Below are 17,080 nucleotides of genomic sequence, written 5' to 3'. Positions count from 1 at the left end.
TATAAATAATTTTCATGCGATAATATTTCGAAAAATTATCATCAAATAACATCAAAACGTTTATTAACTTACAATTAATTAAAAGTTTAAATTAAAATTGCTGGAATATAACTTTCAGTTTCAAATTGCCATACTTCCCATTATATATGCGACCAATAACCCTACATCAAATTGTTTGCCCTCCAGAAAGGTAAAAACTGGCATTAAAATAAATTTATTTCCATTATTCGTACAGATAAATATCAATTCAAGAAACACTGAATGACTTTCATGCTTATTTCAAACATGGATGGTGCTTGAAATACATGGGTGCAGGGATGGCGGGTCATTTTCTGATCCATTTACTGTATCAAAGTATTAATAAAATTATAAACTGTAAATTTAAATAACTTTTAAATATTTAATTGAAGGAGATATATTTTTATAGCTTAAAAATATAGTTTCTTCGTTAATACTTCAAAAATAGAATCACTGAGCTTTAAGTACTTTGATATAAATGGTTCAAAAAACAAACCACAATTGCATTCTAGGCTAATTTTTTTTTCTTCTTTACAATGTAATTGGAATCATTTGTTGAATATTATTAATGTATATGTCCTTCCTATACGATATATACTATTATAGGCATATTTATCAACAACAGTTTTAATAATTCTGGGAAATATACATCTAAAAGCGAGCATCTATGTTGATAACATTCGAAAAAAGCAAACAATGTTAAAGAACTTCAATAATGTCTTTCAAGCTGAAGAAAAGTAACTTCTGCAAAAGATTATAAAACAGGCTGTTCCTGTATTTTTTGGAAATTTTTATTGGAATATACAAGCAATCGGTTAGTTTCAAAATTTGTTTTTAGTAATTACTTTCTCAAACTTTAAATTATGGTCTAATACTGCAAAAGTTTCTTAAGTTTCAAAATCTACTTTTGTAAATAAATGATTGAATTGAAGACAAATTTGCTTATTTTGTAATTCTGAAACATTGTAAAGAGCAATTGAAAATATATTTGAAGAAGAATAATTGCCAAAAATAAAAAAAAGTATGGATTGGAAATACACAAAATACATACATTTTTTTTAATTATTCGTTTCTGAAGACTTTTTTTGTAAATAATGAATTCATAGAAGAAATTTTTTTCGGTTTTTGTTATCAGTTATACTTTTAATTCTCAAATATTGTGAAAAGCAATTGAAAGTATATTCAAAGAAGAATAATTTCCAAAAATAAAACAAAAACCTGTAACGGAAATATACAAATACACACGAAATTGGTTTTTTTTCTGTATTCACTATATATTAATTTTATTACTCATTCTTTAATTATTATAGCATTCAATTTTTAAATCTTTGCACTTAACAAACGGCAGAATGACCTTAAGTGAGATGCCTTTGTCTTTATAAAAGAAAGAAATCTTCGGGGAACAAAGTTAAATTATAATTATTTTTTTGTTTCAAATATTTTGTTGTATAGATTAGTAGAAATTTCTTACTTAGCCTTCAGATTTTAGTAAAACTCTTTCTTCGACATACATTTTTCAACTCATTTTATATAAATAAAATAACTTTAACAATAATAATAACACCTCTTTCGATTTTCAACCATCACATTTTTAACTATACATATGGAACAGTATATATGCACATAATTGACTTTAGCGTCAAAAGAATCAACAATCTATCCAACTTGATACATTTTATTTAGCATATTAAAAATAAACTTAAAAGTAGCAAAATCAGCACTTTCAAGCAGAAACAAATTCTTTCAAACTCTTAAACTCTCATAATAAAATAAAACAAAATAAAAATATCCCATATCTCGTAAGCTTTGAGATACATTTTCTTTCCGGCGAATTCTAAATTGGTAAAGAAAACCTCACAAACGAAACATCATATTATACATTTCATACGAACGACTATTTTCTCATTTTCTGATTTCTGGCACGGTATCAGGGAATCATATGAAATTTCTTCCGTACAAATAAACGAACAAATATCTTTTCCCTTTCTTGACAATTTTACGTCGCATCATTGTATCCTGACATATTGGCTCAATTTCGAGAATCCCTGCTTCCCTCGTATCACTCTTCTTAATCTTCTCTTTTGACAAGAGGATGATCTCTATCATTCGAAAGAATCTACCGAAAAGGGATTGTTTTTTTTCTTTTTTTCTTTTTCACAAAGTCTTTTAGTATTTTATTGGTTTGTTAATATAAAATAAATATCCATTCTATTATTTTTTCTCCATAAATATTTATATGAAAAGAGGATGGTATTATGGGTAACAAGCATTCCATATTTCTGATATGATAGTGAAAATAAGATTTTATTTTCCCATTTCATCAATATTTGTTTTTAATATATATCACCTTTCAATAAGATGTCTATATGTTTATGTTATACTAATAAAAGTTTCAGGAACACATCTTTTTAGAAATGTATCTTTTAGATAAATATATAAATGTAAGCATTACATAATCTCAATTTCGTAATATTTTTCCTAAAATTTAGGTTTGTATATATATTTTAATTTATCCCATGAAAAATTATGCATGTTGATACCCGTTCATAACAACATTTAATTATAATTTTACATTGGCAATTATAATTAAAATGTTCTTAATATCTTCATAACCTCTTAATTAATGCATGGAAGGAATATAAATTCTTCTTTGACAAATAAACATGGATTTCTTATCTAAAAAGCAATCCATCTTATGGGATTTTATATGGACATCCTTTTCTTGGACATATTTGAAAGTTTACATATCATATGACAAATTCGATTGTGTGAACCTTACAACAGTGATGATGAATTTAATTTTGTTCACATGCTAACTTTTAAATATTAAAAATGAAAAATATTGGAGATTCTTAAAAAATTTAATATTCCAAAGAAAATCAATAATAATAAAAATATAGTCGTAAATCCGCAAAAAAGCAGTAAAAAGTGATCTTTTATTTGTACTTGAAAGAATATATCAAAAATGAAAATTTTATTGTAAATCCAATGAATCTGTATTAACTTTACAAACAAACTCGGTATAAAACTCTTTAAAAGAAATAAAGAATACATGTATCTATTTTTTATTGAAATTTAGTATATTCAATATCTTTAAATAATTTTTAAAATTACAGAATTTTTTTTACAATTAGTTTGAAGAGTGAAAATTGTTAAATTATATAATAACTATTATTGACTGTGAAAAAAAGAGATAATATTCAATTTATTGCAGATTAAAATATGTAAATGCCTAGATTCGGAATGTAAAAAAAATGTGATGGAAAATAAACTTCAAAATTTCAAAACGTTTCTTAGATCCATATAACTTATCACGAGTGAGTTATATAGTATAGCCTATTGCATTTTTGACCCGAAAATGCAATAGGGTTTTCCCTATACTGAAATACTTTTTTAAACTTTGATTAGGACTGAAAATTTTGCTCCGAAATGTCAAAACAAAATGCCAAACGCATGCAATTTTTAAAAAACTGTGTTTTAAAACATGCAGTGTTTCTGGCCCATTATACACTAATAAATATTTTTTAATAAAAATAGCATTAAATATGGAAAATATTTTATTGTAAAATATTGAAAAAAGGAATTAAAAAGTTATAAAGTTTAGAATTAAAACCAATGAACTTTAGATAATCAAACGGTTTATCTAGAACTTTACTTTTCTCATTAAAATAAAATGTGCTGCATAATATCAATAAAACAATTTCACAATTAACAAAAGCACAAAGCATATCATAAAATTTTATTTTTTAGATGGTACTGATATGCAACAAGGAATTTTCAATTGCTATCATTTTAATGCGTTACTAATGACCGAATCTATACATTGTTCATACTTCAAATCCAATTTTTAGTCACAAATTAAGTTTAAATGGCATTATAACTTCACATAAGTTCAACGATATTACATTTATAGCACCTGAAGCAAAAGATAATAAATGTTTTTAGAAGATTCTCTTTTTCTGTGAAATAATTTTTGCAACCAAGATTAATTTTCTTTTATAATTTTTATTTTCTCTATACGTAATGTCAAATGAAAATATTTGATCAAGTGTTAATAAAACAATTGAGATTTTTTAACTTATAAGCTGCCAAAAATGTCTTCTTGAGATAGTTGCATATAAGAACCAGTTGCAAGTTTTATGTAAATCTCTTTAGAAATAAGATTTGATTTCAAATCTATAAAGTAAAGTATCTTTGACAAAATAAGGTTTATAATAAATAAAGGTTTCTACAAAGAAGCTTGCCATCTCACAAGTTACCATTTTTGAAACAATACTTAACAAGAAATGGAATTTTCGAGAAAATGTTACTTTATCAATAAGGGATCTAAATTTTTAAATTTCAAAATCATATATGGAATTTGTTGCGTTAAAGCATTGATTTAGCAAAATTACAAACCAAGCAAATAAGGTTGTAATTAATTCTATTACAACCAAGATTTTCCATGCTTCCTTAATTTTTTGAGGAAGATGAAGTAAATCATTTACACCAAACAGTCCATGCATCCTCTCCACTATAAAGTAAATACGGGAAGCACTTTCGCTAGCATTGAGTTTTCCTGTTTCCTTTCGAACAATGCTAAAATTTGGCGTAGAGAGACATATCTTTTCTATATTTAATTTTGTAGCTCCGTAAAAAACTATTAAAACACAATTTTTGGAAAATTTACCCCATTCATTCTTTTTATGTAATAATTAAAATCAATTGATCCCTCTTCATAAAAAAGTTTTTATTTAAATAACATTTTAGAAAATTATTTATTCACTTTTTTTAAAAGAGGGATCTTTAAAATAAAAATGAATATTCGATAAATTAAACATTTTTCTGTCAAGGCAAAAAGAAGTAAACCGAAATTCATAAACTCCGTTGAAAAAAAGACAAATAAAAACAATAACAATGAAACAAAGAAAACGAAGGCGAAATTCGAATGAAAGGAACTGATCAGTTAGCCGCACTCTAAGCCGGATCTGACAAAATTGCAATTATACATCTAAATTCAAAGGGAGGAAATGTTGATTTTTGTCTTGAAATCAATCAATCTATCAGTTGGGGCGTTTTAGGTTTTAGTGGGTCGTTGAATGACCAGCTCGAATCTGCGTTTCTCTTGTTTGTTAATTCATTTTCTTTCATCATTTCACATTTTTTATATATATTTTCACCGTTTATCAGTATGTCAGAAAAAAAGTAAATTAGCTAAAAAATAAAAATTCAATTGTGAGAAGAAAAAAAAAATCTGACGATGTTGTAGCTCTATAGTCCTAACGCATGATCCGCAGTTGGGTTTTAAATGATTTTATCGACAGCATAGATGTTTTCTTTATTTTCAACTTAATACAGTTTTCTTTAAAAAAATTACTTTTCTCTCCAAAGCTTTATACAATACATTATAAAGTTCCTTGCAAAAACAAATAAAGGATTCGAATTCATTGAAAATGACAAGTTTAATGAAAGCATATTGCAGTGAAATATTTAATTTAATTCACTGGTGTAATGATTAATTTTATTTAAACAGATCTAATTTCAGTTAAATATATTAAGAAAAAAAATAATTTCCCAGTTTAAATGTGTCCATTACTTTTTTTTGAATCACTATGAAACAATATAATAATTCGCTTCAAAATCATCACAGCAACATTTTTTTCAGGCAATTTTCTTCCAATCCTCTTACTCATAAACTTAAATTTCTTTCACCCCTATCGAATCTTCTCCACTATTATAAGAAACTGCATCGGAACCTCGAATCGGCGGAAAGATATTCAATTTATGAGGCTCACAGAAGAAAAGACAGTTGCCATCGTGCAAAACCTTCTTTGTTTTTTAACGACCTGCCTTCCTCTTCGCAAGAAGGTAAAAAAACAAGCGGAAAAACTTTTTAGGAACTTTTCTTGATCATTATGGAGGATCATCTCGTGGAAGTGAAGAAGGAGAAGAAAAAAAGAAGAAAAAAGAAAAAAATGGCATCTTCTTCTTTTACTCGGGTGGATGACATAATTTATTTATCACCTTCACCTGCGGAAGCAACATCCACGGGTAATCTCAGTAATGTGCCTTCTCCCTTTCGCAGTCTACATCTTCTCGTTGGCGGCAGAGAGAAGGAGAGTGAGAGAGGTAGAGAAACAGAAGAGAAAGAAGTGGAGCTCTCCATCATTTTACGTGCCACCACGGGGTCAATTTTCTCGCTACCGTCCATTTATTTTTAGCTTTGGTTGAGTTTGGAATTAAGTCTCTGCGAGGTCATTTTGAGCACGTACATTCCATACGACTATGACCGTAATTCATTGATCAAGAGTGGAAATTTTTATCGATTCTTAAATCAGTAGGTTGGTTTAAGTTTGAGGAAAGTTGGAGGAAGTTGCTTAAGCCTTCGCTCGAACGGAAAATAAATAACACTTTTTCAAAATTTAATGCTTCTGGAAGTGTTCGAGGGTTAAATTAGAATCGGTAGGGTATGGCTTCTCTGTGATGGAAGAAAATGTTATCTTTACAAATGATAGTGCCAGAATATGGTTCAGAGTCAATTTGGAGTTTTCATATTCGTCTTTCTATTCGATTTCCTGTGGCGTTGACTGTAACAAAATGATTACGATTGAAAATTTCGGTTAATTTCTGGAAAAGTTGTGGAATTTTGAATTGGACAGAAGATAAATAATAATGTTTAGTACTTTAATATGGCTGGATGTGTACGTAGTTTAATTTAAGATCAATAGGATATAAGGCTTGCATGAAATGAAAAATATTTTATGTTTTTTTAGGTTCATAATCAATTTGAAAGTTTTATTTACGTTAGTTTTGCGCAAGAGAATAAATTTATTGCTGTGCAGGTTTTCGGCTTCTCTGAGAAAGTTAGGAGAAATTTGTAGCGCCCTAAATCCGACAGAAGATAAACAACATTCCAACACTTAATGTGTCTGGAAGCGTTAGAGGGTTAACTTAGGATCGGTAGGATATGGCTTGTCTGTGATGGAAGAAAATGTTATCTTTACAAATGTAAAGTGCTAAAATATGGTTCAAAGTCAATTTTGAGTTTTCCTATTCATGATTCTATTCGATTTCCTATGACTATGGCTCAAATAAATTGATTATCATTGTAAATTTCGGTTAATTTCTGAAAAAAGTTATGGAATTTTGAATTGGACAGAAAATAAATAATAATTTTTAGTACTTTAATATCTCTGGATGTGTACGTAGTTTAATTTAACATCAATAATATATATGGGTTACATGAAATGTAAAGAACTTTATTTTTCTTTAGATTCAAAATCAATTTGGGAATTTTATTTATAGTTAGGAACAGAATAAATTTATTGCTGTAGAGTTTTTTTCTCTTTGGCTTCTCTTTGAGAAAGTTAAAAGAAATTGGTAGCGTTCTAATTCGTACAGAAAATAAACATTTTTTTGTTCATAATTCAATGCGTCTGGAAGTGTTCTTGCGTAAAGTCCGGATATGGTTTGTTGCACAGGGAATTAAATGCTATCTTTAGAAATGCAAAGAGACAGAATATGATTTGTTATCAATTCTGCGTTTTTGAATTTGAAATCAGTTTCATATGACTATGAATAAATTAAGAGGAGTTTTTCTTTAAAATACTATTAAAGTAGGGGAAATGTTTTTTGAAACTTAACTAAAATAAAATAAATAATATTTTAAAAATAAATGAATCTGGAAGTGTTCTTTTTTTATACTAAGTTCATTAAGATTAATAACTTGTACGAGATGGGTGTAAATATTATTTTCGAATATGTGGCAGAATATGTCTCATAATCAATTCGGAATTATTACAAGTGTTCATTTTATACTAGTATGAATAAGTAAATGGTTAAAAATGGAAACATTTTATTTCTCTGAAAGAAAGATTTGGAATACTTGCATTAGTCTTCACTTGAAAGGAAAATATACATTAGTTTTTAAAAATTGATACACCTGGAAGTTTTCCAATTTGATTTGGGATCAATGAGAAATGTAACCTGTCTTAATTGGAAGTGAGCATTAATTTTGAAAATGCATCTTTGACAGAATATAATTTTTAATGACAAAAATATTTTTTTCTTCTAGTAATTTGCAGTACGAAGAAGTCCAGATCCAAACATAGAAGAAATACTAAAAATAGTAAAACATCTTAAATGCTAAATTTGTAACAGATTTTTTTTAATTTATTGAAACGGAAAGCATTCTTTGGTTATTTACAAAGTTGATCAGCCATATTAGAAGTCTAAATTTTCAAAATAAATATCATATAATTGAAACTAGTTTGTAATGAAATATGTATAAATAGTAAATCATATTTTTAAAAATTAAATCAAACTTTGCAATATTGATAGATGAATTATATTTATAGTAATATATATTCGTAAAATCGATAAAACCTTTTATCTTAACGCTAACTAAAATAAAACCTGTATAATTCTAAATTTATGACAAATATATTTAATTCGAAATAATTATTTCTTTTACAGATTAACTGTATTTCTCAATAATTTCGAGAGAATTTATTAATTTTTTACGAACATATTATTACGAATATTTATATTTTTTTATTAAAGTTATAAATTCTACTATTCTTTATATATCATAATAAAAAGGAGAATCATACTCCAATTTTTAAATTCTTAAAAATGTTATCTAAGAAAAAAAAATAACGGAATTCTAAGAAAAATAAATAATTAAGAAAATATGTCTGGATATATTTACAGTTTGACATAATTCTGACTTAACTCAGACCGCTTTACTTACCGTTTTACTTTCGTTGTTTTTAAAAATTAGTCATTTAAAAATTAACTGTAATTAGTCTATATGTTTAAAATATTTAATTTCGATTCGTATTTGAAACTATCACATTTTTTTAAAAAAACTGGATTTCAAGAGAAACTCTGAATCAGAATGTTACTAGGATTAAAATCAAGATTAAATTAGAAAAATATAAAGTTTAGCTCTTACTTGAAGTTAATGAATTAAGAGTTATCTACTAATCGTAGAGTAAAGAAAGGTTTAGATCCAACATTTAAAAATTTATATTTTTAAAAAGTGTTGCTTTATACTTGATACTTTAAAACTTCTTCTTTCAATCAATAACTATTTTCTCTGTTATTGAAAAGCTGCTGAGCAGAAAAAATATTATGTTTAAATAACTATATTAATTTAGTGTTGTACCTTAATATCAAAAAGGATTTTTTTCCTGAAATTATAGGTTTTATGCAATGCTAGTTTTCATCATTATAAAAAAATACGAATTAAGAAGGATTTCACACTTAGAGTAATGCTAATAATGTGCATAATTTTTCTTTTCAGAAAAAAAAATGTTAAAATGAATAATAAAAAGGTAATTATTAAATATCTTGGATATTATTGCTTATATTGCTTGTTAATATTTTATTATGATAGTTTATGAAAAGTTTTTCTGAAGCATGCAATTTTAATCAAGCATTAAAATAAACCTGAATGTGTTTTAATTTTCAAAAGCTTTTTATCTGTTATTTAATCTCAGGGCAACAGGGAATTATTCAAAGTTTATGTTCTTCCCATCCTTTGAAAAACATTTTAATTCATCTTTTCTAATAAGTTAATCCCTTTTAAATATAATAATGTGCCAGGTATTTTACACACGATCATTGAAAAATATTTATCTTTTCGACGCAAGTTATGTAATATTAAGAAAGAAAGTCAAATTTAAAAATTAGAGTTTAAAGCTATCCATGCCTTACTCTATTTTGAAGCTTCCTTAATAGAATATTTATAAAAATAGTTTTTCAAAAAGATTGATTTTCTACAGGAAAATAAACTTTAAATCAACTCCCCTATAAATAGCAGGCTGGGTGTTTAATTTAAATTAGCTCACTTGTTGGCTTTCCCATCTTTCAAAAATGTTTCCTATAAAAAATTGCAAAAATTTCAAAAAAAAAAAAAAAGCATAGAATATCTATTTTATACCAAAATTTGCTCAAAAATCTTTAAATTTTTTTGCCTGAGTCGATGAATTGACTGACGACGAATATGTTATAACGATTAAACCTCTTCCCTGTAGATTTGAATTATTGCAGGCAATAAACAAATTATTTATTCTGTTAGATTGTAAATGTAGATATTCCAAATAATATTTTATGAGTAATGAAACAAAACATTTTAAATAAATCTTCATCTAAAAAGGGAAAAATTAATATGAGTGGAATTAATTCATGAAGAATCGTCTGCTAAAATCTAAAAGCATACTCAAATCAAACTAACAAGAAATAAACATTCAAATTAATGACAATCATTTACAATTTAAATTTGAAAAACGATTTTGAATAGTTATCATCTACAGAGTCAAGTCTTTAAAAATATCTTGAAGAAATTATCTCTCATATATTTTGATCTAATGTCGTCAGAAATGTGATAGTAATCGAAACAGTAATACAGTCAAGTAACTGTTGAAACATTTTTAAAAAAATTCATAAGTTTAAATTTTTTTATGAATACAATTACTGATCACACAGTGACTGTAACAACTGATTAAAAATTTCCAAGATACATTTTTAACAAATACGGCATTCAAATAAAACTATATGCATAAAGAAGTGATTTTTTGACCCTTATTTTGATACAATAGTGTCTTTAAATCTCTTTCAAATCTCATAAAAGGAAATAAAAGAAAATAAAGAGCGTCCAATGGTACAATATATCCCATATGATTTTAAAACTGTAAAAATCACTTAAACATATTTTCACTTTTAACATGCATGTATGATTTTACAGATATTTCAGCCATTGTATTATCTGATTATATATTTTATATATTTAAGCTACCAGAATACATTGATGGTTACAGAATTTAATAGACACAACTTTTATTTTTAATGTAAGAAAATTCAAAATTTCTTTTGAAAGGCACATTTAAAAATACATGGAAATTTTAAGATTATCAAAACATTCCAAATAATTTATACGAGTACACCAAAATCTGAAGAAAAAAAAATCTCTTAAAATCTCTGTAAGGTGGAAGAGAAAAAATATAATGTCTGTAAATTATAAAACAAATTATTACCTTTTCATAATTTAAGTGTAAAGCAAAATTCTTTATTAGGAAAATATTGATATTTTATTTAATAGAGAATCATTATACTTAATGATTTGTATTGATGAAATAGATTTGAAATTATTCATAACGATAAAAGTATTGTTCAAAATTCATTAAAACAATTTAAATTGCGAAAAAAAATTTTAATTATTGAAAAGATTATTTTATAAATTTTTAGTGAGAGTGTAAATTATTTTTCAACAATCATACATTATAATAAAAAAGTCTAAATTTTGCTGAAATTTAATTTCATTAAAATTAAAGTTAAAACCTTGAAAGGAAGGGCATCGCTTTGATGTGCAAATACCTTTTAAGATAAGTATATTTGTGCCATATTTAATAATTCTAAATCATACAGTCTACTCTAAACAGCGTAAAAAATTCCATTACTATTAGTACAAAAGGATAAAGCAAGCATTTTTAATTAGTTGCAAAAAATCTTTAGATTCTTAATAGGATTGTAGAATATGAATATCAATTTGGCACTAAATGATGAAAGTATAAAAGAAGTCTTTAAATTAATATAATCTTTCATTTTCCTTAAATAGCTGCTTCATTATTTAAAAATATCACAGGTATATGAAAAAAAGTACTCTGAGAGATCATATTTAGTTATAATAATCTCCAGTGAAGAATTTGGAAGATCATCAGTTTGTTAAAACTACCAAATAATGCTTGTTAAGAAAGGTGATATTCAGTTATTTGAAAGTAGTATTGTTAAAATGGGATCAAGGCAAATACCGAAACTACTAATTAATTCTGAATAAGATACTTCGGAAAACTTATAACTTCGGAAAACAGTTCAAAATTCATAATTTCAAGTTAATATGAAGTTTTCGAATTACCTTTGATAATATTATTGTTTGGGTTTTTGAAATATTTTAATCTTATCTGTGTATCTTATAAGGAGTGAATAAGTAAGCAATTCGAAAGTTGATCTGTGAGAATTAAAAATGATCATTTCCTCGAATAAAATCATGTGAATAATAAAATTTCCTTTTTTTTAAAATAAAAACCTTATTTAACCAATCAATATTTAAGTATTAGTATTTTGTGCATCTTCGTATGTGATTTATAGGTTAGGGTAAAAATTCCTTCGTTTGAAGATAGAAAAAAACATTAAAAAATTCTTCAGTTTGTAATAAATGAATGAAAATGACTAGTTAGTTATTTATTCCTAATTTCTTTCAATAAATATTTTGATTAATAAAAAATAATTTATTGAAATTATTAATCTTCACAAATGGAACTTTATTATTTTTCCACTTTAAAATTTGCCCATTTATAAAGTTTTGATTTTTTTTTTTCATCTACTTACTTTTTTGATTTTTGTATCTACTTTTTTTTTACTGATAACAGATATTTGTATTTTTTTTTCTTAAACTCAGAGTTGTTTTAAAAGAATTAATTTATAAAAATGTATGAAATCTGTAGATTTCTTTTAGCATATTTTTAATTGAATTTTGTTTGATGAATTTAAAAATCTAAAATAATTGGAATTCCTTGATTTAAATTCCTTAAGATGACATTTATTCTACATTTAGATGAGATTTTCAAATTTTATAAATTTTTAAATTTTATTTATTTTAATTTTTTTCCAGGCAATTAAAAAATAACGGTGTCGAATGGTTGCGATCCCTATTAGAATATAATAATGTGAAATTACAGAATAATATAAGATACTTTAGAATACATTTATGAAAATATATACTAGTATATAGATAAATTTTATAATAGTATTATAAGCTTAAAAATTCCTTTTTAAACAAATAAACCAAGTAAATGTGCTTATACAATTGATATAATTTAATGGACATATTAGTATTTTTTATAAATTACTGAATAAAAATTATTACTAATTATAATATTACCAAGGCTGATAAAAAGTTCCTCAAAATTATGCTAAATCTGTAATTTTATAAAAAAAATAAACCAACTTTAATATTTAAATAGTGAGGAATTCCGTAACGTTTGCTGGCAGCCCTAAAATATCGTTTGGCGTCCTCTGACCACTCCTCACGCGTAGAACAAATCTCCGATCTCAATTCGCAATTTAGCACTGATACTGATGATACTCATCTAATGGAAAATTCCATCCAATGCGGAATCATCAAATTCCACAGATAACGAGAGTTGTTGCATTATCGAACCTTTTGCCGGACTACCGGAGATCGGATAAATCCGGCCGAGCAGCTTGTTCTGATCGTATAATCTTCGGTCGCAGGTGTGATATTTGTACGGGAAGATTTCTCCCAAAGTGACTGACGTTAATCTTTTAGGCCGCTGTTAATATCGATGCAGACGTTCGTAACAGCAACCGGAACTGAGTTTTCACAACAAATAATTTAATGGATCTAAGAACATGTTTTAAACGAATGGATGCATATTTTTATGAGATGCAGTAACTAGATAAATAATGAGCTGAGGATTATAAATCTAATTCAAGTTAATAAACTTAGATTATTCTGCAATAAAACATTTAAATGTAATTATTTAAATTATGAATACTGTAACTCAAGTTTATTTGGATTCGCTTTTACCAGGCATCGAATTTATTTCCTTTTGAAATTAATTTAACAGTATGCTAATACTGCTAACTAATTTTTTTCTTAATTTACAACAAAAAGTTTTGTTTATGACAGTTAATACAATATGTTTTGCATTTAATAATATATAAAGAATAATAATTACTACTTTCAAGTAGCCCTTAAGTTGATTTTTTTATCTGTATTTTATTTCTGTATACCAATGTTCTATTTTTGTATGTTGGGTTCAACTATGAGACTATTATAAAATATTTTATTTCGATTATTCTTTAAAAACAATGAATACATTTGCGATGGAAAAGCTTACAGAACCTTAAATATCTTTAAGAACTGATTTGGCAAACTAAGCCCATTGCTTCAATAATCCAGTGCCAGGAGTGATTTTATTCATTTTATCAATTTGGATTGGAGTAACCCTGACAAAGTATTTAAAATTTCATTTAGGCACTGGAATTATAATGGATGAGAATTTTGCAATTATAAAATAAGAAAACATGCATCAAGTATTAGAGAATAGTATTTCTACCTCTTTAAAATAATAGAAGTCTGCATTTAAAATAATAGAAGTATTTAAAATTCTGTATTACCTTACCGCTAATAATGCTGTTTATGTATACTATATTATGTCTGAAAAGAAAACGTGACACTAATAAGAAAATATTTTTAAAAAGCATGATATAATCTACTTTCTACAAATCTGAAATGAAAGAAGAGTGTATGAAGGTTTGCTCTAGTTAAATTATATCAAATTCGGATTTTGTAGAAAGTTTGTGGCTATTTGACCTTATCATTTTGAAACATGGCGAGATGATGAAGCCACTATTTATGAGCGGCTGCCTCTTCTCCAAATTTCCATGCCATATGGCACAGAATTTCATGAAATAAAGAATTATAAGAATGGCTATTTCTGACTGAGTTATTTTCTGTCGCAAATGTGATATTTGTATGGAAATATTTCCCCCCAAATAATTGGTATTAATTTCGCAGGACACTATTATAGGAACAGTGGGAAACTTTTGAAAAAAATCACAAAAAATGAACACTTGCAATAAATTTTGTGACAAGTTTAGATAAAATGTTGCCCCAAATTTATGGGTGAATGTTTCTACATGGGTTAGTAAATTAGAATAAAGAATTTATTATCACTTATTTAAATTAAGTTTGTGTCAAAATATAAGAATATAAACATTAAAATGAAACGGAACTGAATGTTTAATAGTATAAACTTACAAAATTTTATTGTAAGGAAATAATGATGATTTTAGAATTTCTATAGAATATCATATTGATTTAATGGCTTAAAAAAATTGAAATATTTTTCATAATATCTGAGTTACCAAAACGCTGATACTTGATAAATGATAAATTGATAAATGTTAGGATTTTCTCAGAAAGACTAATTTAAAGAAATAAAATAATTGTAGCCATCTGCATTTTCTAGAATTAAAATAGTGAATGTGTGAAATTTTATGAAGCAAATGATTTTAAAATACCCATTTAGAAATTATTTAAACTGAAGAGGCAAAGTGTAAAGATTCAGAATGGTTATCTTAATCATACACAAATCATCTGAACATTGTAAATTAAAATAAAGATTCAATTAAAATAAGTGAATTGATACTTAATTTCATTAATTGACTTCTGCAAGAACAAATGAGGACTGTATATAAACGTTTTAACAATTAATGTTATCAACAACATTAAACTGAATAAATTAAAATTTTAACAATAGTTGGAAATCAACAAGTAGTTTTCAATTTTTTGTAAAGAGAAATAATGATGAGTAAAAGAATGATGTAAGAAATGTTCAAGATTTTCAATGAAGTTAAGAATGTCAAGATGAAAATTTTGAGATATCTATGGTAAATTATTTGTAGATGAAAATATTAATAATTCAAAGCAGATTATTAAATAAGTTTAACATTTTTTTTAAAGTAAGCATTTCTTAAATACATTAAAGAAAATGAATACGTATGATTAAAGGTCGTCAAAATGCAGTTTAGAGTTTTCTGCTCTAAACAGTTGGTTTAGTCTAGCAAATGGTGCAATTAAATACATCGAAAATGCCATTGAAAATTTTTTTGTCTAAAAGAGAACTTTATACAAGCAGGATTTCAATAAATATCATTCTTCAAGAATTTACATTTGTATGAAAAATTAATTTTTGCATTTAAAAGTCCATAAATTTTTCTTCTATAAAGAAAAATATTTTGAGTATTCTCATTTGAAATTGGAACAGTGTACGATTAATTTATGTTAGACATTTCTTATAAGTAATTACAAACATTATACATGATGAAAGAAGAGAAACAGTTCCTCCCTAAAAAATATTTGAAATCTTTTTTTCAATTCCTTTTTTACAATTTTTTCAAATGTTCTCTTCTAAAATAAATGCAAAAATGCAGCCAATTCACATATATCTCATGTGCCCTAGCGTCCGCTCTGTCCAAGTTCTGAAGCATATGAGCAATTCAAAAATACCATAGAAATTTTAAATTAATTCCTAAATAAATATCATTAAAACAGAATCATTGAATAAGTTATACTTCTGCAAATGCAATTATTTCAAAAATATCAATTTATATTCGTTGAAAGACTCTATTCCTGTTATTTGAAATACTATTTATCTTGTATATAATGGAAAGAGTAAATCTAAAGTTTTTAGTTTGGAATAATCAAGGTGTTTTTTAAAGTTTAAAACAATATGTTTTTGTTATTTTTTTAATGTGAAGAAGTATTTATAAACATTTTTCCATGTCCTTTGAGTCGAAATGTGATTTTTTTTTAATTTGAAAATAAAATTAGCATTATCAAAACCATCTCTTGAGAATGCCTATTGTTTATGAAATATTTCATGCATTTTTATGAACTTGTTTGTTTTGTTCATTAATATTCATAATAAGAAATTCTAACATCCAATTCTTTGGAAATTTTTAAAAAAAACTAGAAGAAAAATTGCATTTTGATTATTTGCTGAATTTCTGTGGATTGTAAGTGTTAAAAAATAACTCGGACATATTACTAACAATAAGTACTATTTTTATTATATTCAGCAAAATGTATAGCATTAAACTTTTAAAATTTCTTAATAAAAGCTCTACTAGCTAGACATTTTGCGCGAGACACCTGATATTGCCTAATATTGGCCTTCCCAGTATAATGAAAAAAAAAATCTTTTCTTATTATTCTTGGAAAACTCAGATTAGAAACTTTTAGTTACAAAACTCTTTAGTGGTTACAGTTCCAACAGATAGAATTCAACACTCAACTCATTAAACTGACTTTTAATAAATGACCATTACCAAGTATATTTACTAGAGTGACTTTATTTATAGCGAAATCTGAAAGACTGATCTGAAACTTTTGTAATATCATATCGCACTGGTAATTAATATAATAATTATAGATAAATGAAAGAGAATCATTTGTGTAATATTATATTTATATATATTATTGTAATATAAT

The 17,080-nt window shown here is 25.8% G+C and overlaps 1 protein-coding gene across 1 annotated transcript in view; it reads right to left on the bottom strand.

Moving 5' to 3' along the window:
* The window catches only part of LOC129981393 (cell adhesion molecule Dscam2-like), a 362,276-nt gene that overhangs the window by 266,763 nt on the left and 78,433 nt on the right, over positions 1-17,080 (bottom strand). The gene's annotated exons all lie outside the window — the stretch shown is intronic.

This window comes from Argiope bruennichi, chromosome 1, assembly GCF_947563725.1.
Source record: "Argiope bruennichi chromosome 1, qqArgBrue1.1, whole genome shotgun sequence".
In the NCBI taxonomy this organism is placed as follows: domain Eukaryota; kingdom Metazoa; phylum Arthropoda; class Arachnida; order Araneae; family Araneidae; genus Argiope; species Argiope bruennichi.
The sequence above is the reverse complement of the archived record's forward strand: the minus strand, read 5'-3'. Positions and strand labels throughout refer to the sequence as shown.